Here is a 27,849-nt window from a genome sequence, read left to right on the forward strand (position 1 = left end):
GGTATTCCTCTGCATGCATTAGCATCATTTTTTCATTTCAGGACATCCCAAATCCTTATAGCCATATATGGTAAAACATCTGTCTATCTCCTCTTGCGCTATCATGTGCTCAGGGCCGGATCGCCCATTCTGCCTCCCAGATATTTTCCTGGCAGGCTGCAGGCTAGGGAGCTGCTTTGAGGTCAGGGTGGCCTGCCCTGGCCCAACCATGCCTTCTTAACCTCATTTTAGTCGCAGCCTCCTGAAATGTGGGGCTGGTTTGAACGTATCTGCCAGGGCTGGCCATGTGCCTGCTCTGCAATGAGTCAGTCGACCCTTCCTCAATGGCTGGCTCGGCCACACAGACTTTTTTTATGGAAAGGAAAGCATAGAACTAGGTATCACCACCTTAGGGATAATGAGCGGTGTGGGTTGGCATACACACAGCGTAGATGTTTTTTACATCTATCAGGCGATAACCAAGAGCCAGATGTATCAAAGGGTTCTACCTTGGGAAAATGTGTTTTTACAACTGGCTCTAAATGCCTATGTAACACAACTATGCTCTTTAGACATGATGTTCATTGTGTCACATAGAGGCTGTGGGAGCTCCGGTGTGCGGATGATGTCTGGACTCCATCTCCAGTGATTCCAGGCGCCAGGATGCGCTAGATAAGACCGACGCCGGCCAGCGGCGCGTTATAGAGGCTATAGGAGCTCCAGAGTGCGGGTGTTGCCTGGACTCCATCTTCCATGATTTCAAGCGCCTGGAGGCGCTAGAAAAGACCTACGCCGGCCCGCGGTGCGGGCTGCGCCCTGGCGAATCCCGGGCCAAGGGCGGACTCATCCGCGCCATAAGGAGGCTGGGCTGGGCCACCCCATTAAAATCTTGGATAAAACATGGGGAAAAGGAAAATAACATTGCGGGAACAAGGAGGAGATAGTGTGAATACCTTGGACTCCTTTCTTATGAAGGCGGCCGAATCACTGTCAAAAGAAATTGAGAGAGCAGAGGATAGACTTACAGGAGGTGAGGTGGACCCTGTATTGTTACCTATACATCATAACGCTCCCACAAATGAGTTCGTGAGGGTAGGGACTGTGGCTATTATGCAGTCTGGGGCTTCTGTACGGACTACAGACGCTCAAATAAAGGGCACGGTTTGTTATATCTCTACAGGTTCTCCTGCTGAACCACCAGTGAAGAAAAAGAGAGGAGGCAAGTAACAAAGCCAGCTAAATTCATCTATGACTTTAGGTGGGGGAAAGGGCCCGGCAAAAAAGAGTATACCTGGCCCCAGAAAGTCGGGCTACCCTCCCCAAGATCTTGAAAGTCTCTTGTCCTGTTTGCTACAACCACTTTTGAAGAGACTTGAATGCATTGAACTACAGATGGCGAAAAATATTGATAAAGGGTTAAATGTATGTACCGGGGGACTGAGGGTGAATTTAGCAGGTGGGTGTGAATGTACCGAGACCGCATCTACCGTACTTACTGAAGCACAATCAACGGTCATTCTAGAGTCTGACCGTCGAAAAGCTGCACTAGCCTTAACATCAACTACCTTAGCTACTAAAGGGTGAACAGGAATGGAAGGAGGCGTTATACATACTGATACGGAAACACAAAATCAAAATCTTTGTCAATCCAATATAAATCTGTTACAGCCAGGTGACATCTCCTTGTATCCCCTGATAATATAGCTAATTTGGGTCAATCTGCTAATCATTGTAGTATGTTGCACAAGAACCATTGAGGTATATATCTAGAAAAGGCTGTTGATAGGGGTAGTTTTTCTCAGTCCCAGTCACAGTTTCAGCTTCAGTCCCAGAGACATACTGTTCAAGGGGCAACTCAGAGGAGGAGGATGGACGACAATTCAATCGTAATTTTAACCTCCAACTCCCCCACCGCATGCCCTTATGTGATGATTTTAGTAAATGTCCCACTCCTGAAAACGAATCAAACAGAAACTACCCAACAACTGATGAATAAAGTGCAAATTAGGATGAGAACAGCAGACAGGTCCTCTAGGCTATGGGCCAAGTCAGGTGCTCTCTTTAACCTTCTGCTTTCGTGGCTCTTTGTAGGTCATCAGGATCTGCTTCTCTGGTGTCAGAGACTCCCCTAAATATTACATTTAGCGGTGCTAGGGGCATGTAGGGCAGTAGCCTATGGGCTATTGACCCTTGGGGTCACTACGCCCCCTCTATGACCACTTCCTGTGGGAAGTGGGAATAACCCAGTCCCAGAATTCCTAAGTATGCCATCACAAAGATGGCTACTTCTGAAAAACCATGTCCACTTCGCAGTAGCCCACTTTAGGGGTGTGGTACAAGCCTGGAGGTGGCACGGCTACCCGACTAGCTAATTTTCCCAACTTTCCAGGTACCAAGGGGGTACTGGACAAAGGGTTCAGCTTCCTCTCCTGTGAGGGGGAGCCAGGAAGCCCTTTGATGCTTTCTTACACATGGAAGGCTAATTGGCAGGTCATCCTGTGGGCGGGGGTGGTACATCCTCATCCTGAAAAGGCTTTTGTTCTGGGTCTCCTGAAAGCAGAGGTTCTCACCTTATTTATTTATTTATTTATGGATCTTGTAGAGCGCACGGCTACCTCCGTCGGAGGTGTCCCGGCGCTAAAAACTGTCAGTAAGGATAAGGAAGTATCTATCTAGGAAGAGGAAAATAGCCAAGTTTTCAAGCGGCTGCGGAACAGTGTTTCAGATGAGACAAATCTGAGGTCTAAAGGGAGGCAGTTCCAATGTTTTGCGGCCAGGACAGCAAAAGCTCTGCCGCCCATTCGTGTGCGGCGAAAGCGTGGCACAACCATAAGGCGTAGGCTGTTGGAACGTAGGTCTCTCACAGAATGGGATAATGTCAGTCTCTTTCTTAGGTATTCAGGACCGGTCCCGTTGAGAGCACGGAAAGCAAGAGTAAGTGTTTTGAACTTAATCCGAGAAGCTATAGGCAGCCAGTGGAGCTTTTTACGAAACATGGAGATCGAATGTCGGAAAGGAATATTGCCAATCAGTCTTGCTGCCGCGTTTTGAACTGCTTGAAGGCGTTCAATTTGATATAGAGGGGCACCTGCATAAAGACTGTTGGCATAGTCCAAATGGGACGTTATTAGCGCCTGGGTGACTGTTCGGCGCGCATCCATAGGCAAGAATGGAAAGATTTTTTTCATCATTTTTAGCTTACCAAAGCAGGCCGCCGTGACTTTGTTAATTTGAGGGCCGCAAGAGAGCGTATCGTCAAATTGGAATCCCAGATTACGGGCCGTGTGCACTGGAATAGGGGGTGGGTTAAGTACCGTAGGCCACCACAGAGAGGGGGGTATTGTCATTTTTTGATTAAAAAACAGGACCTCCGTCTTATCCGTATTAAGACGAAGGTGACTCGAGGCCATCCATGAACAGATTTCTCCCAAACAGTGGCGAAAGCTAGAGAGGCTGGAGTCAGAGTGATCTCTAAAGGAGAATATCAGCTGTGTGTCATCAGCATATGAAATCACTCTGACTCCGCATGCCTCCACAACCTTGGCCAACGGAGCCAGGTAGACATTAAAGAACAGAGGGCTCAATGCCGAGCCCTGAGGGACTCCGCAGACCAGAGGTTTGGACCCTGATTTAAAAGGTCTGAGGAGAACCCTCTGTGATCGGCCCTGAAGAAAAGATGTGATCCAAGACAATGCAGAGCCGCCCAGTCCAATCTGCTCCAGTCGGTCTAAGAGTATTTGATGAGACACCGTATCGAAAGCGGCGGACAGGTCGAGGAGAACCAACATGGCCTCCTCGCCCTTATCCACACACTCTCGAACAGTCTCAGAGACTTCTAATAATGCAGTTTCCGTGCTGAAACCCGCACGGAAACCAGACTGGGAGTCATGGAGCAGGGAGTTACTCTGGAGATATTCTGCCAATTGAAGTTGGACGGCCTTCTCCAAAACCTTCGCTGGTTTAGGGAGGAGGGAAATAGGCCGGTAATTGCAGAATTGAGTGGGGTCCGCATCAGGTTTCTTCAGGATGGGCACTAGCAAGGCTTCTTTCCAGGCCGAGGGGAATTGGCCTAACTGTAAGGAGGCATTCCAAAGGGAGGTAAGTGGCTCTAATAATAAGGTAGCCAAATCAGTCATGATCTTAGGGGGAACCGGGTCCAGAGGGGAGCCAGACTTACATTGTGTAAGAAGTTTAAGGGCCAAGTCGGGAGAGAGGTCCTTGAATGTCGATAGAGAAGGAGCGGTGTCGGATCTAGTGGATATATGGGGATTGGGGTACTCAGACACCACTACTGGGTGGAAGGTAGATGATATTTTCTCAATTTTTTCCTGAAAAAAATCGGAAAGACCATCGCAGAGAGATTGGCTGGCAACATTGTTGGGGGTAATTGCGGGCGGTTTAACAAAATCTTTGACAATTTTAAACAAAGTTTTTGCCGAGTTGTCTGCATCTTTGATTTGCGAGGTGAAAAACTCTTTCATGGCAGTTTTTTTAAGCTTGGAGAATTGCTTCAAGGCCCTTTTGTATATAGTTTTTGCCTCGGCATCGTATGTCAATCTCCAGCTTCGTTCTAATTTTTTGCATCGGCTTTTTTCTTCTCGTAAGGCAACAGAAAACCAGGGAGCAGAAGGACGAGATCTAGCAGATGAAACCGGGAGGGATGGGGCGATAGCGTCAATCGCTGATGATAAGGCAGCATTAAGCTTCAAAACACCTGCATCTAGATTATCTAAATGAGGCTCCAGAGGGCAACTAAATATCGGCTCTAGGGCTGAACATGTGATTTTATGCCATTTTCTCCTGAAGTCAGTACCCAATACCACTAGGGTTCTGACCTTAGGAGGTCAGAACAGCATCTCGGGTGGCAGGCTGCCAAAAACCTGTCAGCCAGGACACCAGAGGCAGGGAGGTTTTCAAGGAGCACCGCTAAGGTGCCCTCTGGGTGCATACATTGGTAAATCCAACACTGGCTTCATTGTAGGTTTAGCAATATAAGATGCTTGATACCAAACATCCCTAATTTCAGTGAAGCCATCATGTAGCTGGGAAACTTGTTTTCAACATTGTGTAGCACATGTTTTAAAATGGCTTCCCTGTCAACTTGCAGTGGCAGAAATAAGACTGACCAGCACAGGGCATGTCTGCTCATACAGGTATGCCTTCACAGGTAATATTAAGCACCCTGCCTTAAGGCTGTCAGGCCTGCTGTAGGGGTGTCCGGCGAGTATCACATGCAGCGTTAAGGGATGGCACAACGGGATGTGTGACATGCCGTGTTTTCACCTTTGTCGGCACCAAGACACGCAGCCTGCAATGGTAGCCTTGCATGTGCTTGGTAAGGGGCCCCTCAGGGTGGCACAATTTGTGCTGCTACCCTAAGATGCCCTCTTTAGTACCTCAGGCCCTAGGGACTTACAGAGGGTGCTAAAGGTTTTGACAATTGGGGAAACAATTGTACAGTTTTAGGGAAAAACACTGGTACTGGGGAACCAGTTAACAGGAACCCAATACACTTCAGTCAAAGTCACATCAAATACCAGGCAAAAAGAGTGTGTGTGTGGGGGGGGGGGGGGGGCTGGGGTGGGGGTACTGCAACAAACTCAAATCTAATTTTCCTACACCATAATGCTGTCTTTGTCTACTGTATGTGTTACTTTACCTCCCCTTCATACTGTGCTCCCCAGCTCTTCCCAATAAAAAAGGAGGAGTTGCCAAGACTAGCCCAAAAAAACCTGAAGCACCCAACTGGACTGCGGAGCCATGTCAGACATGCAGAAGAAGTTCATTCTGTTCTTGAAGCAGATCTCACATCCACGATTAAAGTCTCCCTTCCCAAATGTGTAAAATCTGGTCCACAGAAAAACATTGTCATCACAACCCTTATGACGAAAGTAATGGCTGACCAAGAAGCCTTTGCTAACTTCCAACTGATCCTCACTTGGTCCTGCCTCATTAAGATTTTGAAAAAGTGATCATGAGACATGTTTAAGATTTTGTGGAACTATAGTGCATACTGCAAGAGTTGCCCTTCAGGCCCTGGTTAATGTAAGAGAGGAGCACTTGCTCTATTTGGATGAAAACACAAAATCAGTCCTCAGGCGCCTTGATTTATCACAGCCTACATTATTGTAGAGGAAGGCAATGAGGTGGTCCATGGCAAAACTTTACTCTTTAAACTCGTTCATCCCCTCCAAACTGACTACCTAGAAAAAAGCGTGAGAGCTCTTGTAATGGCAAGCTTACACTACTGCTATATAATACCGCTTCAAAGAATTTACACAGGACTTCCAAGGAAACTCACCAACAGACTGCCAATACGACTAGCATTTATTGTAACTAGCATGAATGTTTCGTGTTAAACCCATGTGTCACACAAACAGTTAGAAGATTTAATATAACTGCATATCCTCAACACTGAACCACAAAAAACGCAACAACTGGTAGAGTTGATATATTTTCTTCAACGATCCCTCAACTATTTGGTAACTCATATAAAGAACTCCCTCATATAGAGGTTAAGTTCACCTCGATACTACCATCAGATAAGGGTTGGATGAGGTTGCCTACGATGAAGCATGCTACAAAAGTGTGGGTGAGGCTTCCTCACCCAATATAAATGTTTTGCTCAGTAAACTCTAAAATTCGTCGCAGTTTTTGTGTTTCACTATGTACACATAGCTCTGAAAGAGCTCCACTTGTTCCCAATGGATGCAAGAACCAAGATCAAATGTCTATGTAGCTTACAGAAGGCCTACTGGGACAGAAAGTTATATGAGCTTCAGAAACATCCATCCCAACATCAGCGTATGAGGGAAAGGAATTCAGTAACTGAACATCTAATTACCCATCAAATCTTCAACCATGAAAGGAGAATGCAGGGAACTCGATAACCCAGGCAGTCAAATGCACGGCACCCTAGCATAAAATCAGAATTCAAGCTACTGTTCTTCATGACAACACTAAAGCAGAAGTTTTCCATCTCTCCCACAATTGAACTCGATGCAAACAGAAGTTGAGACAGAAGAATATTGAAAGTGCACACTCTGTTCCCTGATTAGACTCCAAATTCCCCATGCATCACCTTATGCAAATACTGGCTTGACTTCAAAAATGTCAAGCAGCACTTTATAAAGTCACTCAATAAACAAATAAAGAAAGAAATAAGGACAGAGTCCTAATAAGTTATGAGCACAAGCAACAAACTTTGCTGGGAGTTGTTTTAATTTAATTGTACTGAGCCACAAAAGATTTCCCGGTGAGAGAAGGGTACAGGAAGGTCACGCAGTATTGTCTTTCTCCAACAAACTTCACAAAGTTTCATGGGACTCTGCAACGGTTGGAACTATTTCTCTTCAACACTTTTGCAACCACATATGTCATGCATATCCTTATTTGACATTACCAACATTATTCTTCACACTATATACTTTGCAGGTCTTCACTGCATTATGTCATTGTTCCTAAAAACAATTAACAAAAGGTAAACTTGAAGACAGCATTTGTGTACAATATTTACAGATTGGCTGGGTTTCATCAAAGTACATTAGTCATGCACAACCCAGCTTCCTCTCATATTACTTAAAAAAATAATAATAATTTATTGGCATTTTGCAGTTAATGGTATCGATACATTACACTAATATTCAATGGTGCATACACGGTGTGTTAAGATATTATACATGAGTTGTTTACCTTCCACATAAGTCAGTAAGTTTTATCTCTCACTCATTGACAACATAGCTGCCGAGAGTTACATTACACATCACATCACCCTCGCCTCGGTCCTTTATTCACTGACGTCTGACAACGATTCCTCATGTGGGGGCTCACAGATATTACCAGGGAATGCATTCCATCTGCCCCACACCCGAGTCCATTTTTTTGGGGCATCCCCTGTGGACATAGCCTCTCATATTACTTGATGACTTTGCACTGTTCTTCGACTAAGTGGTGCACTCTGCTGCCTGTTGGCTAGGTGTACACTATAGGAACACCACATACTTACAAACATACATAGTGAAAATGATCCTGCTATGTGGTTAAACGTATCTTGCAATGCAGATAAAAACTTTTTAGGTAATAGGAAAGCTCTGCAACCTCCGTAAAAAATGAACATGTTGAACTTTGCAAAACTTTACTGGTGTAAAGTACGCTCCATACCCATTCAGACACTTATCTCCCCATTAAGGTGGCTAGGATGCCATCACGTGGTTCTCAGCTACTTCTGAAGCATCAGTTATCCTGTCATTGAATTATGTATGCTAGACCACAAAACCATACCCAGTCCCTTTCATCCTCTCCTAATCCATCAGGTGAAATTTGAACTGTGGCAATTCCTATTTTTTACATTTGTAGAGTGAGAACTGAGTTTTCTAAAAGTGCCTCTTTTACAGACAAGCCGGCGCGAAGCAGGAAACCCCCACACCTGAAGGCGAGAGGGTCGATTTCATATCACACTGTAGTCGTTTCATGAAAACTCAAAACAGACGCAAACCGACAAAGCACGTTTAATTGGGGGGTGGGTCGGGGGATCAGGGGATACCCGATGAGTGAGCTCAAACATTTCTTTATTCTCTTAGGTTTGTTGTCTTGAACATTTTACTGCAGTACAGACTCCATTTACATTTTTAACATGAATACAGAACTGTCTTGAGAACATACAACTTTTAATCAAGAAAAGATGGTCACTATTTGGCGAATCTCATAGCCTTGAAATGAGAAAGGTTTTGCCACCATGTGAATGAATAGTGCACCAATATTTTATATTGTTCTCCTTCATTCCACAAACTTGATCAGAATGTGCATTACATCCTCTAAAGCAGCCTGGTCAGAAAGTATGCCAAATACTGTCATCATTGGTGCCAGCCTCCAAAGTGAACCCACGATTTCCCAGTTTCCTGTGTCCAGGGTTCAGCGTTAACCTGTAGCACGTAGCATCACATTCTTGCAAGGTCTGTATCTTTGTGCAGCTTTTGTGTCCGGAGGTATGAGACGTGTTCTCAGTACTTGTCCCTGCGGGTAAATCAGTTGTGTGTGACTGCAAAACCATGGTACCGTGCCACTCGGTTGGCTTCTTCATGATGGCAGAAAACCCTATACTAAAGCATAATTATCTTTTTGGTATGCTATGCACACTTGTAAAGTACAAACGTTGCTACTGGTATAGTCTCCTAGTACCTCCATCAGTGCAGACATAATCCATATAGTCTAAAGTTTACCATAGCAGGCCGTGTCTGACTGAGCTTGCAGAGATGTGTTACGGATAGTGACATCTGCTCATACTTGGCTGGGACAATCACGGATCTGTGCATGTCTGATTTTTGTGTCAAGGTCAGAGGGTTTTGCCAGTTGTTTAGTCATATTGTGGGTCTACGGGCAAGCCCGCTGCCTGCTGGATGTATGGAGGCACGAGGTTAGGTGTGCCAGGTCATGATGTTGAGCATGGTGACAGCTAAACATATGCCATATCTGTGCAGTGATGGTTACATGCAAGCTGGTTTTAGGTCAGAGCCTACCAGACAGCACAGCCCTCTGGTTGCTAAAGGCTTCTTGAGGACATTCTGGAAACTGGCCTAAAAATGCATTCCCCCCTTTGATTACCATTTGTGTGCTCTCTATTTGCTAGCTTTATTTATTTTAGGCTGTCAAGCATAACTTTGGCCCTCCCCTGGAGCATAGCCGGTTCACAGCATCTTTCCACTAGTACTCGCTTTCTGCAAACAGGCCTTTAAATGTTGTTCCTATCTTGTCACATTTGCTATGCATTCAAAGATATAGATCAAATGTCAGGATCTGTCTCACAAGGGAGACAGATCATAGGTGTTTACTCTTCTATGTCTGACTTTAGAGTGAGAGGATGTATCTCACAGTCTGGGGTGTGAAAGGAAAGGATTTATTTCTAGCACACAACAAAATTTAAATGTCTGTAAATGAACTGTGCTAATGTTTCAGAAAATATTAGAATTAGGAAAGCACAAATAAAGCAATTTTTGAGTAATTTTGAAGTGTGCTGGGAATAAATATTTTAGTACAATCAATACAAATCAATAAATTAGGTGATGCCATTTATACACAATATTGATTGTGCATTGTATATTTTTTCCGTAAAACTGTATGTCAGTGCAAATGTATTTGTCATTTTAATTGAAAATGTGTTGTCTGTAATTGCAGTGCACTACCACACCATGCATACTCCACTCTATGCCACTACCCTCTACTCTACACTACTCCACTTTATGCCACTCAATGCCACCCCATGACACACTACTCTACTTTACCCTGCTCTACTCAATGGCACTCTACTATAATCCACACCACTCCCCCACTTTATGACACTCCACAGTATCCCACTTCACTCAATGACAATCTACTCTATACCACTCCACACCATTCACTCTGGGCCACTCGACTCCACTGTATGACACACTATGCCACTTCCCTCTACTAAACTCCATGCCACTTTGCAATACTCCACACTATGCCACTCTACTCTAGGTAACTCTAAACCATTCTATGTCACTTAACTCTAGGCCAAACTCTAAATGGCTCTACCCCACTCTATGACTCTAGACTCGTATTATATTGTAATTGCATGTAGTGCTGACTATCACTGACGAGGTGTCAAAGCGCTTTTTCAGCATGTAGCACGCTACTCCAGAACCCAAAAAACGATTAGTGGTGAATTAGTATAAAAAAATATGTGGGTATGTTAGTTTTTTATTTGGATTGAGAAGGATAGTGGAGGGATAGAAGAGGAAAAGGTTTGATTTTTATAGTGTTTGCTTCCCCTGATGAGGTGTTGAAGTGCTTTTCGGCGAGTGGCATGCTACTCCAGAACCAGAAAAGGATTAGTGGTGAATTAGTCTAAGGAAATATGAAATTAATTTGTGTGGTGGACATGTTAGTCTGGCTCTATTGCACTCCACTCTATTACACTCTTTTCCACGCCACTTTATTCCACTCTACACCATTTTATTCCACTCCGCAACACTTTACTACACTCTATGACACTCCACTCTACGACACTCTATGCCCTTCTATTCCACTCTACAGCACTCTGCTCTACAACACTACACTCTATTCCACTCTATGATACTCTATGCCCACTATTTGATACTTTAAGGCTCTCTATGCCCATCCACTGTATGACACTCTATTCCAGTCTATGGCACTCCACTGTACTCCACTCTATGCTACACTTCTCTTAACACTGTACTCCACGACACTCCATGATATTCCACTGTATCTTAATCCACTGTATCCCACTCCACTTTACCCTACTCAACCATATGCCCTATTTCTTATGACACTCTATCCACTCCATAACATTCAGAGACCCAACACTCTTCAACCCTACACTCTCCGATCCTACACTCTATAACTATCCACACAACAATACATTCTACTCTATGACACTCTACTCTCCTCCACGACACTCCACACAACTCACTCTATGCCACAATACTCCACTGTACGACACACTACTCTACACCACTTCACTCTGTTCCACCCCACTCTATGCCGCTCCACTCGCTGCCCTTCCACTCTATTTTCCTCCATTAAAGACCATGACACTTTACTCTATTCAATGACACTCCACTCCCTGACACTCACAACACTCTACATCACTCCACTTTATGACACTCCTCATACACCACTAACTTTTAGCCATGATGAACAGCAGCTACAAAGGTGTATACCATGACTAAAAAACATTTGCAAAGCCAATATCTCATGCAGAGGCGAGACCTTTTGCCTTTGTCAATGCTTGTTATTAAAATGGTGTACTGCAGATGAAGCTGGTATATGTAAAACATGACAAGGGCTAACCTCACCTAAAGCAAGTTCCGCAACTGCTGCAGTCTCAGAACCGATTTATCAAGCCCCAATTTATGTAGTGCAGAAATAAAGCTAGAAAGGTGGGAACAGAATTGACTACTACACTGCTGCTTGGCTAAGATGCGTTGCTCTTTTATACATCCACATCATTGATTATCATTCATTTGTGTAAATTCAGAACTTCAACAACAATAGCCATCTCATCTCTCTCACTGCCCTGAAAAACAAGCTCATTGGTTTGTGGACTGGAGCAATTGAAGATCCTTTACATAGGACATTGGCAACCACTTATGAGAAGAATGCTTCTTCCCTTCAGAGTTAATAAAAGGTATTGTTTGACTCACTGAATATACTTCTTCTGGATAGAAAGGTTTTAGGCTTTTTTCAGCTCATCAAAACTCCTCCATGTCTGGAAAACTACAGTTAAAACAAGCAATGGCGAAGAGAATAGGTCTGGCGCTGGACCCTATTTTGGCCTATGACAATGCTTGAGTATTTTGTCATGGGTTTTGCTAAACTTTATTGATAGGGAAGATGCTGTACCCAAATCAATCTAAAACAAAAAGCACTTTTTAAAAGAAAAAATATTTTTCCTTCAAAAAGCATATATTGTAATAGTAGAGCCTGGCATTTAACGGAACTACTTTGTGCGTGGACGGGCTCCTTGTGAATGGGCAAGCTGCCATTGCTCATAGTGAAGTTAAAGTATGAAGTGGGTGAACCACTGCCCACGCTGTATGCAGTAGTGGGTGGAATAAAAAGGTGAATGGCACAATAATAGACCAATGGAAAGAGATGGCTGACCAAAAGAGTCTAAATTTAAGCATATTGTACATATTAATTTCAGCAAAATCCTATAGCCTGGGATAATGCCAGATCAAACATATATTGTGGCTATCCATCTCTGCACCATTTAGAACATTATTACCTCTTCTGTCTTCTAGGGTCTAACTTCAGACAAGCACATAGTACACAGCCCACACTGACTGAGTGGGATACGGCACAACGTCTTGTGGTTTCCATTTCCTTGGGCAATGTATCTATCACTGCAGGTTTTATTCTAAAAACCTTTTCATCTATTTCAAGCAAATAGGTCGATCAGTATTATTTTAAGCTATTTTTTTGTTATTGAAGTTATTAAGTGGTACAAGAATCAGGAGATAGGGCTACCACAACTGCAACTATTTCAGGGCAATATATGCTCCAGCCAGCACAGGTGCTAAGCCAAAGATATAAAGACCAAAGAATGCCCTTTATATGGGTAGGAAAGGAAGGTGAGAGGGTCAGGCATAGGTTCTAAATGGAAATTATAGCAGTAAAGAGAAGAAAAAGTCAGTATGATTAAAGTAATCTAGTTGAGTAGTAATACGTAATAATAAGTAAAAGTGTGCAGCATTACAATAGTGTAGATTCACATAATGCAATATGAAGTACAAGGAAGAAAATACGTCACATGGCAATAACTGTGAGGTATGAAACAGAAAACTGAATGAACTAGGAGGAGGAACAATTGTCATGGAACAAGTCTGACATTCGGTCAAACAGTCCTGATATCTGTAGATCAGTTGTTTGTGTGAAGCCATGTACACAAGCTAGAAAATCAATTTATCCTATATTGGAAAAGAACAAGACCCCCGATGTCTATACAATGCTTTCACAATGGGGCGTCAAGTCCGATCCATCTCTGCCAGCGCGGAGTAATCATTGGACTATCTGAACTACTGTGAAAGAAGTTTAGTTAAGGTAAGAAGCTGAATCCACTAGAAATGGACGTCATCTCCCACAAGGGAGCCGGAAAAAGGCCTAGAACTGGTCAAGAGAGAGTCCATGCAATACGTTTTAAGAAAGGACATTGTTCGGCTTTTATTTGGTTCAATTCCAATTATGGAGGATCTTGTAGTAGCTAATGGTGATTCTGGACTCTTTCAGGCATTTGTCATGTGCCAATAAAAGGCATGACCGTTCTTCATTATACTTCCGGGACAACACACATTTGCCAAAAGTCTGAAGAATAACAGAGCAATCAGGGTGACCTACCGATCTGCAAAAGCATCTCTGCGTTTAACCCATTTCTCACTGTAAGACATCTTTGGCCTTTTCCGTGCTCATGACGGCCCCCGGCCGTCATGAGTCATGGTGGGCGTGTGCGCACGACGGCCTGGGGCCGTCCGAGCCACGCCAGAGATTGGAATGTTACAGCAAAGCGGTGGAATTCGCGCTGCAGCGAAGAGGTTAGCCATTGTCAACACCGCTGGTGTTTTGACTTTTGTTGGTGAAACAATCGCAGGTCTTCAAATGAGCGCATATAGTCTAAGAAAGGTCTAAGAAGTAAGGCCAGCAGCACCTGACTATTCCGACCAGTGGAAGGGACGGTGCACTCAACTGGAAATCCAGCTCTGTACCAATGCGGGTTGGATGACAGAGCAAACTAACAGGTCTTCAGCCTTGTGTGAGCAGAGGTCCGTGCACTGAATACAACATGAAATATTAGATGGGCAGATTCTGAAGGCATGCTCTTTAGATGGGATAGGATGTTAAAGACATTCAATTTTTGTAAGGAATGTCTTTCAATGCCATTATAAACTGGTGATGCTGTGGGTGGGTGGGTTTATGAAACCTATTTCAAAAAGTGATAGGCCAAGCACTACAATTCCACCTTGGGCATTTGAAGACCACAAGATATTGTCTGCTTAGAGCTTCACACGCTGAGCACTAGTCGGTGCCTATCCCAACAAATGATTTGATAAGTTGTAGGAAAGAGCCTAAGCATTTCCTGTTCAAATAAGAAAGTTTTGAAATAACCCACCATTTGCTCTGTCTCTGTGTAAGTTAATCAACAGTCAAGCTGTTGACTCTGCAGGTAGGTGGTCTTCTGCTCTACATGAATACCAGCTCACTCCCAGCTCCTCGCTCTCACATTCCTGCACTTGCTATAAAACAGATGACACTCAAGAGCCCTACATTTCTATTGTGGATGCTGCGGTTTGAGAAGACACTGCTGCACTGGTAGCTATGGTGCCAAGGCGCACAAGCACCAAAAGAGAGACGTGGTGTTCCTGTGCCACGCTACATTGCAGAATACGGCGACTCTTCAAGGAAGGAAAAACCATGGGGAAAAACACCACATGTAAACCAAAACTGTACAGATCATTTAGTAACTCAAAAGCAGTATATGGAAGGCTGCAGGGATCACCCGGGAGTGATATTTCAACTGTGAAAGCAGTAAATCAGGGTTCTAATCCAACATTATACATTTGTCGAAAAGTGTACATTTTCATCCTGAAGAAAGGAGTATGTCAAACTTCTGGGCCTAGTTAAGGGTCTTCAAACAAATAATTATGGAAGGTTAGGCTGTTCCCTACATTGATAACCATTTATTGGTTCCAAGCATTTCCCAGCATGACCAACAATGTTTCACAGCAGCAGAAAAAACTTTGGTCTTCACAGTTCTGCGTCACAGGTTTATGGGGGGCTGGGGAAAGGCGGCGTGGATCATGTTAATGTTAGGAGTGTGAGTCCGTGTGACAGACCCTGGCTTGCATCACGCCATCATCTATCACAGACCCGATCCTACAGCGGTCAGTGTGATCCCTAAGACGGATGGCGTCCGTCTTCCTCCTCGACAAAACCTAATCCTGAGCCCGCGCGGCCTCCTCTCTCTTGCACGCCGCAGGAGAGGAAGGCGGGGGACTTTTACAGGGGAGGGCTTAGAAAAACGCGCCTGTGGTTTGAAAAACTTGCATTTACACAACAGACAGTAACAGAAGGGCTGCGAGCAGACAGATAAGCAATATAGCGTGTGTTCTGTTTCATTTCAAGAGTACAAATAAGCCGCCGCACGAGGAAAGGTAGCGGCGCACAAACAGTATCTCAAAAGCACCCCCCTAGTTTCAAAACAGAGCCTACAGGGGTTTACCTAATACGAAGCAGGTTGTTTTATTACTTGGCAGCGGAGGGGAGAGGGGGGGCGGGGTGTACCATTCCTTCAGAATCACACTCCCGCATCCATCTCCGCGCGGGTCTAGACAGGGCCGCGGGGCATGAAATAACTAGGCCGCGCGCAGAAAGACTCCTCTTTCCTACAGCAGCCCCCGGGTCCTGTCCGCGCCACGGAAAACGTTTAGCGGCCGCGTAGCAAAGGCCTTTGTGTTTCCCTTCTGCAGACAAACTGCGCTGTTAAAGCTGAAGAGCGCATTGTTCATGCCACCTTGGGAGGCGGGGAGGAGGGATCCGGGTAGAGAGACATTGGCGCACGGGTTGGCGCTAGGATGGCGCGCAAGTTGACCACGAGAGATTGTATATATCTTTTTTTTTTATCGAGTAACAAATACAATGCGCTGTCACGTATCGTTTGGTTTCGTTTAAAGTTGTAACCAGTACTGCGAGAAAAAAAATATTTTTCAATTAAAAGCAGATACACTCTGCGGGCAAACGCTACACGACTGTTTTTTTCACGTGCGCCACTCACAGCTACGTACACACATCTGGTTCCTGGTATCTGAAGCCTTTGGACAAGCGAAGCCCCAAACCGCAAATTAAATTACACACCAGCCCCCGAGGCGAGATGCTTGAAACACCGCGTCCACGGGGCTGGGCGCCCCGGGCCTTTCCTTTTTAATCGACGGCTACTTTCAACTCTACAGTGAGAAACTCAGTGCAAAGAGGGCCCCGCTGGAGCGCTCTGCGGAGCTGTTGTGGGCGCTCGCGCCTGCAGGAATACATATTGCACAGTACAGCACAGTGCGGTTTTAATATGTGCGTTCACGTTTCTATCCATTATCACACCCATCTACCCAAAAGCAAACATATTGCGCACCTACTGAATTACTTACGCAAGGCCCTACTAAACCCAGCGTGAATGTTGAACGATAAACGACGATCAATAATTTGCAAAGGTAGAAAGCCTGCATAGCAGCGGAGAGCAGCGAGTGCGGTGCTATGCACAAACGAGGCCGGCAGTGTGTTGAATTGACTAAGGACTGGAGGTAACAGACTGCACGTTTATTTTGGAACGTGTTGGGGTTGCTGCACCTTGGTGAAGGCAGAATCCGCACAGATGATCTGGCTAAGCAGAACAATAAATATGTGTTGTGTGATGGAATGTTCAGAGTTTGAGCGGGAATTTCCTCCTGCAGGAGTTCTCAGATGTTTCTTGTCTTTGCATCTTCCTATGGGAACCAAGGGCTCCAGGCAATGTCCACCGCCGGAGTGGCATTACTTTAAGCCCTACTTAAAATTCCACGGATCCGTACCTCCAAATTCAGTGGGAGGTCTTCCTCCTACCTGGCCCCCTTTTACTGAATAAACTTCCTCTACCAATTCCTACGTTTACAGCGCTGGGAAAGTTCAAAAAAACTCTTTAAAACATGGCTGTTTTCGTTAGTTTTGCTGGACTATGCTTCAGCAGAAGCGCCAAGATATTCCTCCGGGGACGATTCACTGCGCTATATATTACGCGATGCTCCACATAACATAGCCCTGAAATAGCTGCTCGAGGGACAGCGCTAGGCACAGCGATGTGGTGCACGTAACCCGTGACTATGTCTGTGAGGCGGCGGGATTCCCATTCCTAGCTGAGAGGGGAAGGAGTGCCTATTTCACGGACTTGCCTCAGGAAGTAATAGTAGGAATAGTCACAATATGCTCTCTTTAGTACTGCGAGGGAGACTCACATCCCCCGTCTGTTGTAGGCTTGGACTGAGGGGCACCTCATGCGTCCTGAAAAGCTACACTGGCTGCAGAAGGACAGGTCAGGGGTAGGCATTAGTTGCCTGGGTGTGTTGCACAAGCATGAGAAAACGAAATCTTTCCTCTAGGATAAGATTAATGATTCTCGGTAATGGAGCTACAAATACACAGTTCAGAACCTGGGGGTCTGTGGACCCCAGTGGGATCACAACACCCACTCAAGGTGTCCATGACTGTGTGGAAAATTAAGTCATGTTAGCAGATTACTAAACTATATATGCATAAAAAGCAGAAATGAAAATGAACAACATGTAAACACTGTGTGCAAGAGGAGTTTGAAATTGGAGGCTAAAAATTAAGTTGCGATCCTGAGCTTAATTTGTCAAAGTTGGGCAAGCGGAGCAAACAGAATTTAGTGCGGATAATTGGTGGCATCCACTGAAGCACTGGTATGTGCTCATCAAATTCAGACATGGATTAGGAGCAAAAAAAGTCAGTGACTACATTTTGAAAACTTTACTAACAATAGGGCCTTACTTAAAATCTAGTTTTTGGCATACTCTTTTCTACTCTTAGCGCTGATGACTAGTAAATACCGGGGAGACCATGCCAGTCTCGAGGTAGTAAATTTGCTGTTCTCAAATGCCTGGTACTTTTGGAGTCAGACTAGACTCTGTGGTGTGCCTTGACAAGGATAGGGCTAAGAGTGTCACATTGCAGGTGTAGGAATCTTTTATCTCAGGAAACAATTTCCAGTGTTTTTTCGGGTGTTAGTCATCTCAAGGCAACACAAGCGGTTAGTGAATAATTCACAAGACTTACAAATGCCATAATAAATCAATTATAAATTGGAGCCTGTTTAAGGGGATTAACATTACAGATACTCCATTTTATTCAAAGTGGAATATTTCCACCAAACCTGCATCATCTAGTTGCCCACTAAAAATGAAGTAGCGCAGCAATGAAAATGAAAGCAGGTATAAATACAAAAACGCATACAACAATGCTAGTATCTGCTGTTGTCACTAAAAAGAATGCTGTTTCCTTATATCTACTGCCACCCGGGGACGGAGACTGGCTCTTGGACACCAGAATGCTCGAAGGAAGGTGCATATCAATAACCCTTCAGCCGACAGTCCATTATGGCACAGATCCACGCCCACGCCAATAAACAATCACACATAATTAGCCACTCCCCAATTAATGCAAACATCCCTATTATGTTCTCATGCTTCCCACTTTCTTTTGCATGGTTGCAGGGTTCTTTCTGGAGGCTGTTTCAGATAGTTGGAGCCAAGTGCAACGAGGATCATCCCAATGTGAAGGACCAGGAGGAGAAAAGCATCTGCAAGAGGGTTTGGATGCTGGGGTATAAATATCAGAGACGAGGAAGTTGGACAAGTCATAAATATAATAATGGGTTCTCCGCCGAGTGCTCGGAATCCAATGGCGACAAATTAGAAAGTGATCCGTGCATTGACTAGCAGGCAGTATAAGCATCATGGGAACAGGATTGTTATGTATGCTCTCGATGTGGGTATTGACCATTATGAAATGAAAATAATGAAATGAAATGAAAATAATTCTTTTATAGCGCATGGCTACCCGGAGGCATCCCAGCGCTTGCAGCTACAAACGGAAAGGTAAGAAGTGGAGTTAGTTTGTAGGAAAAAGCAAGGTTTTTATTTTCTTACGGAAAGAAAGATGGTTGGGCTCCTGTCGAAGAGGGGGGTGCAGAGAGTTCCACAACCTTGCGGTGTTGTAAGAGAATAGACGACCCCCCGTAGGAGCCTTATTGATTCTGCTGACTTGTGCCATGTTCTGGTCATTCAAACGAAGGTTTCTGGAGGCTTTATGAGTTTTAATCAAATTGGCCAGGACGGGGGGCCCTTTGCCCTGGAGGTTTTTATGGGCAATGCAGAGGGCTTTGAAATGTACCCGTTCTTTTATGGGTAACCAGTGGAGTGATCTCAACGCTGGCTTAGCTGAGGAGCGATGGTTGGTGCTCGTCAGCAGTCTAGCGGCAGAGTTCTGCACCACCTGTAGTTTCTGGATTACAGAAATCGGGGCTCCCAGATAGAGTGCGTTACCATAATCCTGCCTCGACAGGATCATGGCTTGGACCAGGATTTTTTTGGCTCCATCAGGAAGTTGAGGGAGGATTTTTCGTATGGATTTAAGTAAGCCAAAGCAGGTGGCCGCGGTTTTTCTGGCTTGTACTTTAAATGTGAGATCGTCATCAAGCCAGAAGCCAAGGCTCTTGATCACGTTTTTTGGGGTTGGGCTAGCACCCATAGAGGGGGGCCATAGCGTCGGGGAGTTGAATGATGCCTTCCTGCCCAGCAATGCTGCTATGATAATGACAAGTGATATGATAAGTGTCCAAAACAGGAAACTAGAATACTTAATGCCTCATACCCAATCCAGTAATAAAAGGTGTTCCATGTAAATTAGGTGTCTCTAAATATTTATGGTACGCTTTTAAAAAAAATGTACTGACAGATATATCGATAAACCCCATGTGTTTTATTAATGTGTCCTTGGCGTATATTTTACTCACATTCCTCTAGATCTACTTAAGGTCCTTGATGGCAGTGACTTTTGTGCACTTAACCACAGTAATTTTAATTGCTACTAAGTGGCTGATGAAATAAACACATGATCCATAAGATACTTGACTGACAGTAGTGAAGTGAGTCAAGCAGACCGGGGTCTCCACAAGCAGCTCAGCAGCTACTGGTAGCTCACCAGGACACTCAAAGTAGCGCTTAGAGGTGAAGCCAAGCCCAGTACCTCATTTAAAGTATGTGAGTGCAGGAGGCAGCACTGCCCTTTTCAAGATTCTCAGAGTGACAACCAGTGAAACACTCAAACAAACATTGTGTTGGCCTGTGGGGTCTACCGAATGGCCACCTATCTCCACTCTGAAACTAGGTAAGGGACAAGGATATTGACGTAGGCCCTTACTCTGCCAGTCGCACCATGTGGATTATGCCCCAAGAGCTGAGTGAGCAGCGTATGGATCCAGAGATGAGACATTTAGGAGCCTCGCATGCATTCATCTATGTTTGTGTACGGAGTTGGGGGTGTCAGGCACATATGCCCCTCCCTAATAAAACAAGCATTTGCAATGCAATAGGTCTCGCATTATTTAAGTTTGAGCTATTGGCATTGCTAAATATTTCAACACCAATTGCAACAAAAGTCTATAAATTGTAGGCCAAAACAATGTGTATTTATTTTTGTAGCAATGGCTGCATGCTGCGCTTTAGATGAATATGTTTAAAAGTAAAGTGCGCCATACTGCGATTGCTACAATAGTTAAATGTGGATGCGTTAACAATTGATGTGTGCAATGAAGGCTGGTGGTGTGTGTGCCGGTAGAAATTGTGCACTGAAGGCTGGTGGTGTGTGTGGCTGGTGGAAGTGTGCACTGCCGGCTGGTGGTGTGTGTGGCTGGTGGAAGTGTGCACTGATAGCTGGTGGTGTGTGTGCCTGGTGAAAGCTTGCACTGACAGCTGGTGGTGTGTATCCCTGGTGAAAGCGTGCACTGACGGCTCGTGGTGTGTGCCTGGTGAAAGCGCACACTGACGGCTGGTGGTGTGTGTGTGCCTGGTGAAAGCGAGCACTGACGTATGGTGGTGTTTGTGCCCGGTGAATGCGTGCACTGACGGCTGGTGGTGTTTGTGCCCGGTGAAAGCGTGCACGGACGACTGATGGTGTCTGTGTCTGGTGTAAGTGTGCACTGACGGTGTGGTTGTGTGTGTGTGGTTGTGTGTGTGGTTGTATGTGTGGCTGTATGTGTGGTTGTGTTGTTGTGCTTGTGTGTGGTTATGGTTGTGGTTGTGTGTGTGTGTGTGTGGTTGTGTTTGTAGTTGTGTGTGGTTGTGTGTGTTGTGTTTGTGTGGGTGCGTGGGTGGTTTTGTGTGTGTGTGGTTGTGTGCGGTTGTGTGTGTTGTTGTGTGTGTGGTTCTGTGTATGTGTGGTTGTGTGTATGTGTGGTTGGGTGTGGTTGTATGTGTGGTTGGGTGAGTTTGTGTATGTGGTTGTGTGTGTAGTTGTGGTTGTGTGTGTGGTTGGGTAGGGTTGTGTGTGTGGTTGTGGTTGTGTGTGTGTTGTGTTCCCTTCTTGAGCAGTGTTTAAAATGCCCTGTCTATGCCCGTGCCGGGAGGCAGAGGGCATCTAAATACCGCGCACAGGTTCTTTATAAACTGTAGTGTGTGCCATCCAGAGTACGCGGAAGGAAGCCTTCCCAAATATGTGGGAAAGGGTTTTTATGTGGTCATATAGGCACTGGTAGTCAGAGGCTCTACAATGTTTGCGGGGTGGCCTTTTTAGCTATAAAAGTAGCTATAAAGAGTGCAGCAGCACTTTGTGCTCTTTTGGCAGTGTGGCCCCTGTTCCTACAGGAAGTGGAGGGCTGCTTTACAAATATTAATTAACAAGCATTTAATATATGTGTCCAGTGACAGCAGTGTCCTGGCAGATGAATGTGTTCAGGAAGTATCTCATATCAGTCCATCCGCTATGTATATGGTCTAGGTTTTCAACGTTTAGAAACGCCATGGCGACTACGTGAGTTATAAAAACAAGTTGTAGCTATTATAATCTACAGTTATATTTATGCTGTTCAAGAGAATTCTGTTGCAGAGGTAGTATAAAGTTTAAAACTTCTGAACTGAAAGCTCTTCCATGTCAGACAAGTTGTCACAGAGTAGGAAAACACGAAATTAATACTTCCCACAAAGGAATTCTGTAAATAATGAAGTAAACTAGTCACACAAGGAGTGCTTTTAATTCATCCTTTAGGTAACGATAGAGAAAATAATTCGGAGTGTAGAACAGAGGTTTACCAACAGTCGAATAGGGTCAGTGAGTTGATAAAGATACCTAACCGCAAAAAGCATTAGGTGTCCAGAACCAAGAATTTAAATGTGAGCTGGCAGGTGTAGTAGCGGGAACTTCTGTTTACTTGGGTAGGTACAAGTTTTCATAGGATACATGAATGTGATATTGTAAAAAATCACGTGTCTCTTTTAAAAAAATGTAGGGTGTTTCTGCATAGTATCAATCAAATCAAATCAAATCAAATCAAATCAAATCTGCATAGTACACACTGGAACTCGGCCTAACAAATGGAAGCTGCCATGTCTAACACAGTTTTACTCGTTATGTTTTGGGCGACCAAAACATTTTCATATCACAATCCCACTGGCATTTTCACAAACATAAGTTAAATAGTTTCAGTTAAAAAAGAAAAGATGAATAAAAAAATGACAAAGGATTACAGAAAGAATCATGAAAAAATAAGAAAGAGCCTACACACAATAATAGAACTAGTCAGGAGGGTGCATAGTGGATTGATACCCCAATCTTGAACATACAAACACACATTCATGATGTCTTTTCTGTATCTTGGTAGCAGTCCGGTGTTGTCATGTAGGGAAGATTCTAGTAGTCTCAGTCACATAGAGTATGTGATAGAATCACATCATGTGGGGGGATTGCTGCATGAATAGAATGTATAAGGCAGCTGGGGTTCAGCCGAAGACAGGGAAGGAGCTCTGATCAGCAGATCTCATAAAGAGTTTTCATGCAAGTAACCCCAGGGTAGATTTTGTTTAAAATACTTAATGTGAGAGAGGGTCCTGGATCTTGGAATATTGGCAGTGACATCAAACCCTTACTCTAGCATGGCAGCGAGGGACAAAGTGGACCTTGTGGTCAAATGATAACAGGTGACCATTTCATGAACACGCATGAGTGGTATTGTTGGAAGGTTTACTCCCTTTGACACTGACGAGGCAACAGCAGACACAGCTGCAATGAGTCACAGAATAGCTATTGAAAACTGGTAGTGGTTTGTGGCAGCCATTTTGCCCGAGTACATAAGATTGTGTGGTTTGGAGATAGTTTAAGTATCACTCATCAGTTACCTAGTTCAAATATAAAAATAGGTAGCCAGATACATGACATCACCTGCTCGTGGGATTTATATGTCAAACTATCAACCACAGAAAACATTGACACAGAGCAATAAAGACTCCAAAATCTTCACTTGCACCACCATATCACACATTAGGGTATACAGCCGCTGGAAGAATAAAGATTTACTGGTATAACTCCCCATCTACTTACCTTGATAAAATTGCGCAAATCTATACATTGGATTCAAAATTATTGCAGGCTGATATTTTTTAAGTTGATATTATCCCACCACACAGTCCTGGGATATCCCACTAGTACTCTAGGGTGTGAAACAAAGTAGCCTAGTTTCCAGAATTAAACGCAATTATGGTTATGATTATTAAGAGAAGGGTTTAGCACAAAGAAAGTTGCTAAGGTTCAAGGTAATTCACCCTACTAATGATTGTGTTAATTTATATGAAATATAGGTGGATTGTAAAACAGGCGTGTTAACAAATAATGACAGGTAAGATGAAAGAGAATATACAGCAGGGCAGGCTTATGCAAAGCCAAAGAAGTATTTGTTCAAAAAGATCCAACCACTTAAACTGCGAAAAACAAAAAAATGGGTTGGACTATATAAAGTGAGATTTTCTCTTAGAAGAGTTTAGGAATAGTGCTCACAACATTTCTGTGGGTCTGAATTTAATTCACGCATCAGTAGTCTAAGAATGGCCCAGTGGCACCTAAACACATCTACGCGTTAGTACTGAGTGATTGTGTGTGTCTGTGTTCTTTACACACTTGGAAATGAAGTTCCTATAAAAGGAGAGAACACTGACTGCCTCTTGTTGGTGATTGTTCCGGACGCAGAACTGGGTTAAGAGAACTGATTTGTGTCTCTACAGTTGGTAGCTCCTAGAAATAAAATGGTTTATTTCCGGGCAATCAGTTAGCACTGTTGCACTGCTGTGGTCTTATTAGAACAGAACACAGGCCAACTGAGCTGCAGAAAACTGAAAGAGTTAGACCCCCTTTCGAGGTGCATTATGATATAGCTTCATTTTATTAAATTAAGGAGAACGTGTTTCTGGTGCGGAGCAAGCATGGCAAAAGAGACACATGTAGCACTAAAGGGCACATGTATCTTGGTTGTAGTGAGAGGTCAGACACCTTCAATACACTCTAATTGAGGGGCGCAATGGTGACTTGTTGCACTGTAACATTAGCACAAATAATTAGCACAAATAATAACTTATGTTGTGTATATAATGCTGTCTACCTCACTTAGCACAGGCACAGGGTCATACTGATTTGCATATGGCCATGTCTGAACTGGGGTGGCAGAGTGGGCTAAAGAACGGTGATGGATTAAACCCAGATCTTTTGACTGGGTGTGAGTGTTGATTGATTCAGATGCTCCGTCCAGCACCACCCCCTTTTGTACCGCTTTTGGCCGCCATAAGTGTGGCAGGGTATGCAAAGACGTGAGTCCCTTGCTCACTTTGCCACTGGATTCAAGCAAGCCGGGCTGAAGACGGCTGGAATGCCAGAAAACGGTCCTCGGAAGCTTGTTTCCGGTCCAGGAAAGACATGGCTTGGCAGTTCGGGCTGGACTGTTCCCATGAGGCACAGGGTCAGACTGATTTGCATATAGCCATGTTTGAACTGGGGTGGCAGAGTGGGCTAAAGAACGGTGATGGATTAAACCCAGATCTTTTGACTGGGTGTTAATTATTGATTGATTCAGATGCTCCGTCCATCACCACCCCCTTTTGTACTGTCTACCTCACTTATGGCATTTGTTAGCATTGTACGTAAAAGTGGGTCCAACTCAATTGACTAACCTCGGAAGGATGGAAGGCCGAGTCTAGATTGCAGGATTTACACTTGTGACCTATAGATTAGTGCGCTTGTCAGCTGTGAGTCTTCAGCTCACTGAGCCATTATGCTGGCTGTCCAGTTTTGACTGTTAGGGCGGGGGCACCGGAAACGACAAACAGGGGCAGTATTTCCTGTATTAGGCTTCTCATTTTGGATCTCTCGTTTCTGCAATGCCAACACAAACATTTTTCCTTCTCAAGTAGATAATAGGAGTCCTACTTATTGTGAAATAAGTTTCCCTGTACCTCAAGTGCCAAGAAACAAAATCCACTCAAGGCATTTGTCTGAACCACATTCAGCATCAGTGCACCACACTAATACTGGCCAAAGATGCATCTACTCGGCGCTTTGTAAGTGACCAATCACCTTGACATTATTGTGGTAAAAGGACCGAAGGACAGAAAATCGTGCTCTGTGTCTGACACTTGAAGGATGCGCTACACTTTAGCGCCACGAGGAGTGATCCAGGCCGCGTCCAACACACACGTGTGATTGTTTTAGGGCTAATACCATAGTATGAACTCCAAGTGCCGCGGGCCGAGGTGTTTATCGCACTCAATCCCGTTATTATCAGCCTAAGCCCACATCCTGTGGCATTATTCCGAGAATATCCCAACGGGGAGAGCCGCAGCTGCCGAGGGAACATTCGTGTTTAATGGCGCAGTGAAAAGACGGATCACTCCAGCATGGGTTAAACGGGTCTAAAATGAAAGTCTGCTCTGCAGCCGGCCAGCGGCTCCCTGCACCCGCAGCGCGCGCACAGTCAATTTCTGTACCTGGGGACCAAATCAAGGCCTGGTGTAAGAATAAGAAGACACAGTGGGGGCTCGGGGGAAGTCAGGGAGCCGTGATCCTCGATCTTTACCCAAGGCCAGCTGTAACGAGCAATTTACAAAAACTTAGAGGGGAAAAAAAGAAGATTCACAGTAATAACATGCAGAACAAGCATTGGCCTCGTGGCTGTGAAAGTGAAACTGCGGCCGCAAGGCGAGCTCTGTGGAGGGGGAGGGGCGAGCAATAACAAAACAAGCAATGGCATTGCGCGGAAGGGGGCGGGGGAGCGGCTTCCTTATGAAGTCTGATGGGGGGAGGGGGGCGGAGGAGTGGCTTCCTTTGAAGTTTGATGCCGAGGCATGGTGTGGGATGTGGCTGGCGATGTGCACGCGCCTGGCTCACATGAAATGTACCCGATCCGCAGCAGTTTGGGTAGACTTTTGAAAGCCTCCCTATAATCTCGACAAACAAATATTGCTAAAGCAATGCTGTAGGTCGAGACCTAAAAACCTGTTGCTTTCGGAATGCAATGCATGTGTGTCAAGTATTTGGTACCACACATCATAAGCACACCTCAGCACAATGGTGTCCATTCATGGCATAATAGTACCAATAGTAGGATAGGATAGTGGTCATCACCGACTGTTTTGGACATTGTTGGTCTAGGACAACTGATAACCATTACTGACCTATGAAGAGCATTCATTTTAACCCTCTTGACATGACGGTGAAGGCCCCTCACATGATAATGGCCATAATTGATTGATGTGTTCATCCTGGAAGTTATGGTGTCTAGCCTTGGCACAATGATGGCCCTGGTAAAATGGTAGGAATTACTGAGGATATTACAGGTATCCTTGCTGGTAGGGGGAGCATCAATGGACTAAGATTGAAATACCTAGGAATTTAAAGCAGTCTCAGTCCATGTGAGGTATTTGTTCATATGAGTACTCAATGAAAATGACAATCTGACATATGGGGACTTTGTAGTTCCTATATATTAAAACTGCAATTTTAAAGGCAAAAATGTAGGGACATATTTACAAGCCACTTGCACCGCCAGTGCGTCAGTTTTTGTGATGCAATGGCAGCGCAAGCCACCAAATCTTATTTACGAGGCCACACAAAACCACTTTATGTTGTTTTGAATAGCTTCATAGATATGGAGTAAGGCAAGGAAGCGCAAATCGCTGAAATGCTTTACTCTGTGCTAAGCAGGCGTTCCATGGACATTGCAGTGGGTGTCCCCATTGCATTTGGTGCATCCCAGGATTTACAAGACCATGTAAACCTGGGAATGCATCAAACCCTTGACCCTCCTCAGGCTTAGCGCTAGGACGCCCCGTTTCTGGCGCAGCCATGCGCTCTATAAATGCTAATAACATAACACAACTTTTAACATTGATAAGCTTTTTCATGGCATTTGTGCTGGTAGCCTCATCTGAAATGCTTGGGTGGCCACTGCTGATAATCTTGCTTAACCCCTTGGCTGTGGGGTGTTTTCCCCTCCTGTGCAGGGGTAGGGCGAGGGGGGACACACGCAGCGCCGCTGTGCTGTTGACGAGCTCGGCTCGTCATGAGGCACAGCGGAGCTGCCCTCGTGACGAGCTTAGCTCGTCACAACAACTGCAGTTTTGGAACGTTCAGCACAGCGGGGAAATTATCTCCGCGTGTGAACGTTCCAACGGCTGTGACGAGCTCAGCTCGTCATAAGGGCAGCTCAACCGTCCCTCATGACGAGCTGAGCTCGTCAATAGCACATAAGGGGTTAAGGAAGTC

General features: G+C 44.7%; 1 protein-coding gene across 1 annotated transcript in view; it reads right to left on the reverse strand.

Annotated features, from left to right (window-relative positions):
- The window catches only part of PARD3B (par-3 family cell polarity regulator beta), a 1,965,377-nt gene that overhangs the window by 62,245 nt on the left and 1,875,283 nt on the right, over nucleotides 1-27,849 (reverse strand). The gene's annotated exons all lie outside the window — the stretch shown is intronic.

This window comes from Lissotriton vulgaris, chromosome 2_1 (genome assembly GCF_964263255.1).
Source record: "Lissotriton vulgaris chromosome 2_1, aLisVul1.2, whole genome shotgun sequence".
In the NCBI taxonomy this organism is placed as follows: Eukaryota; Metazoa; Chordata; class Amphibia; order Caudata; family Salamandridae; genus Lissotriton; species Lissotriton vulgaris.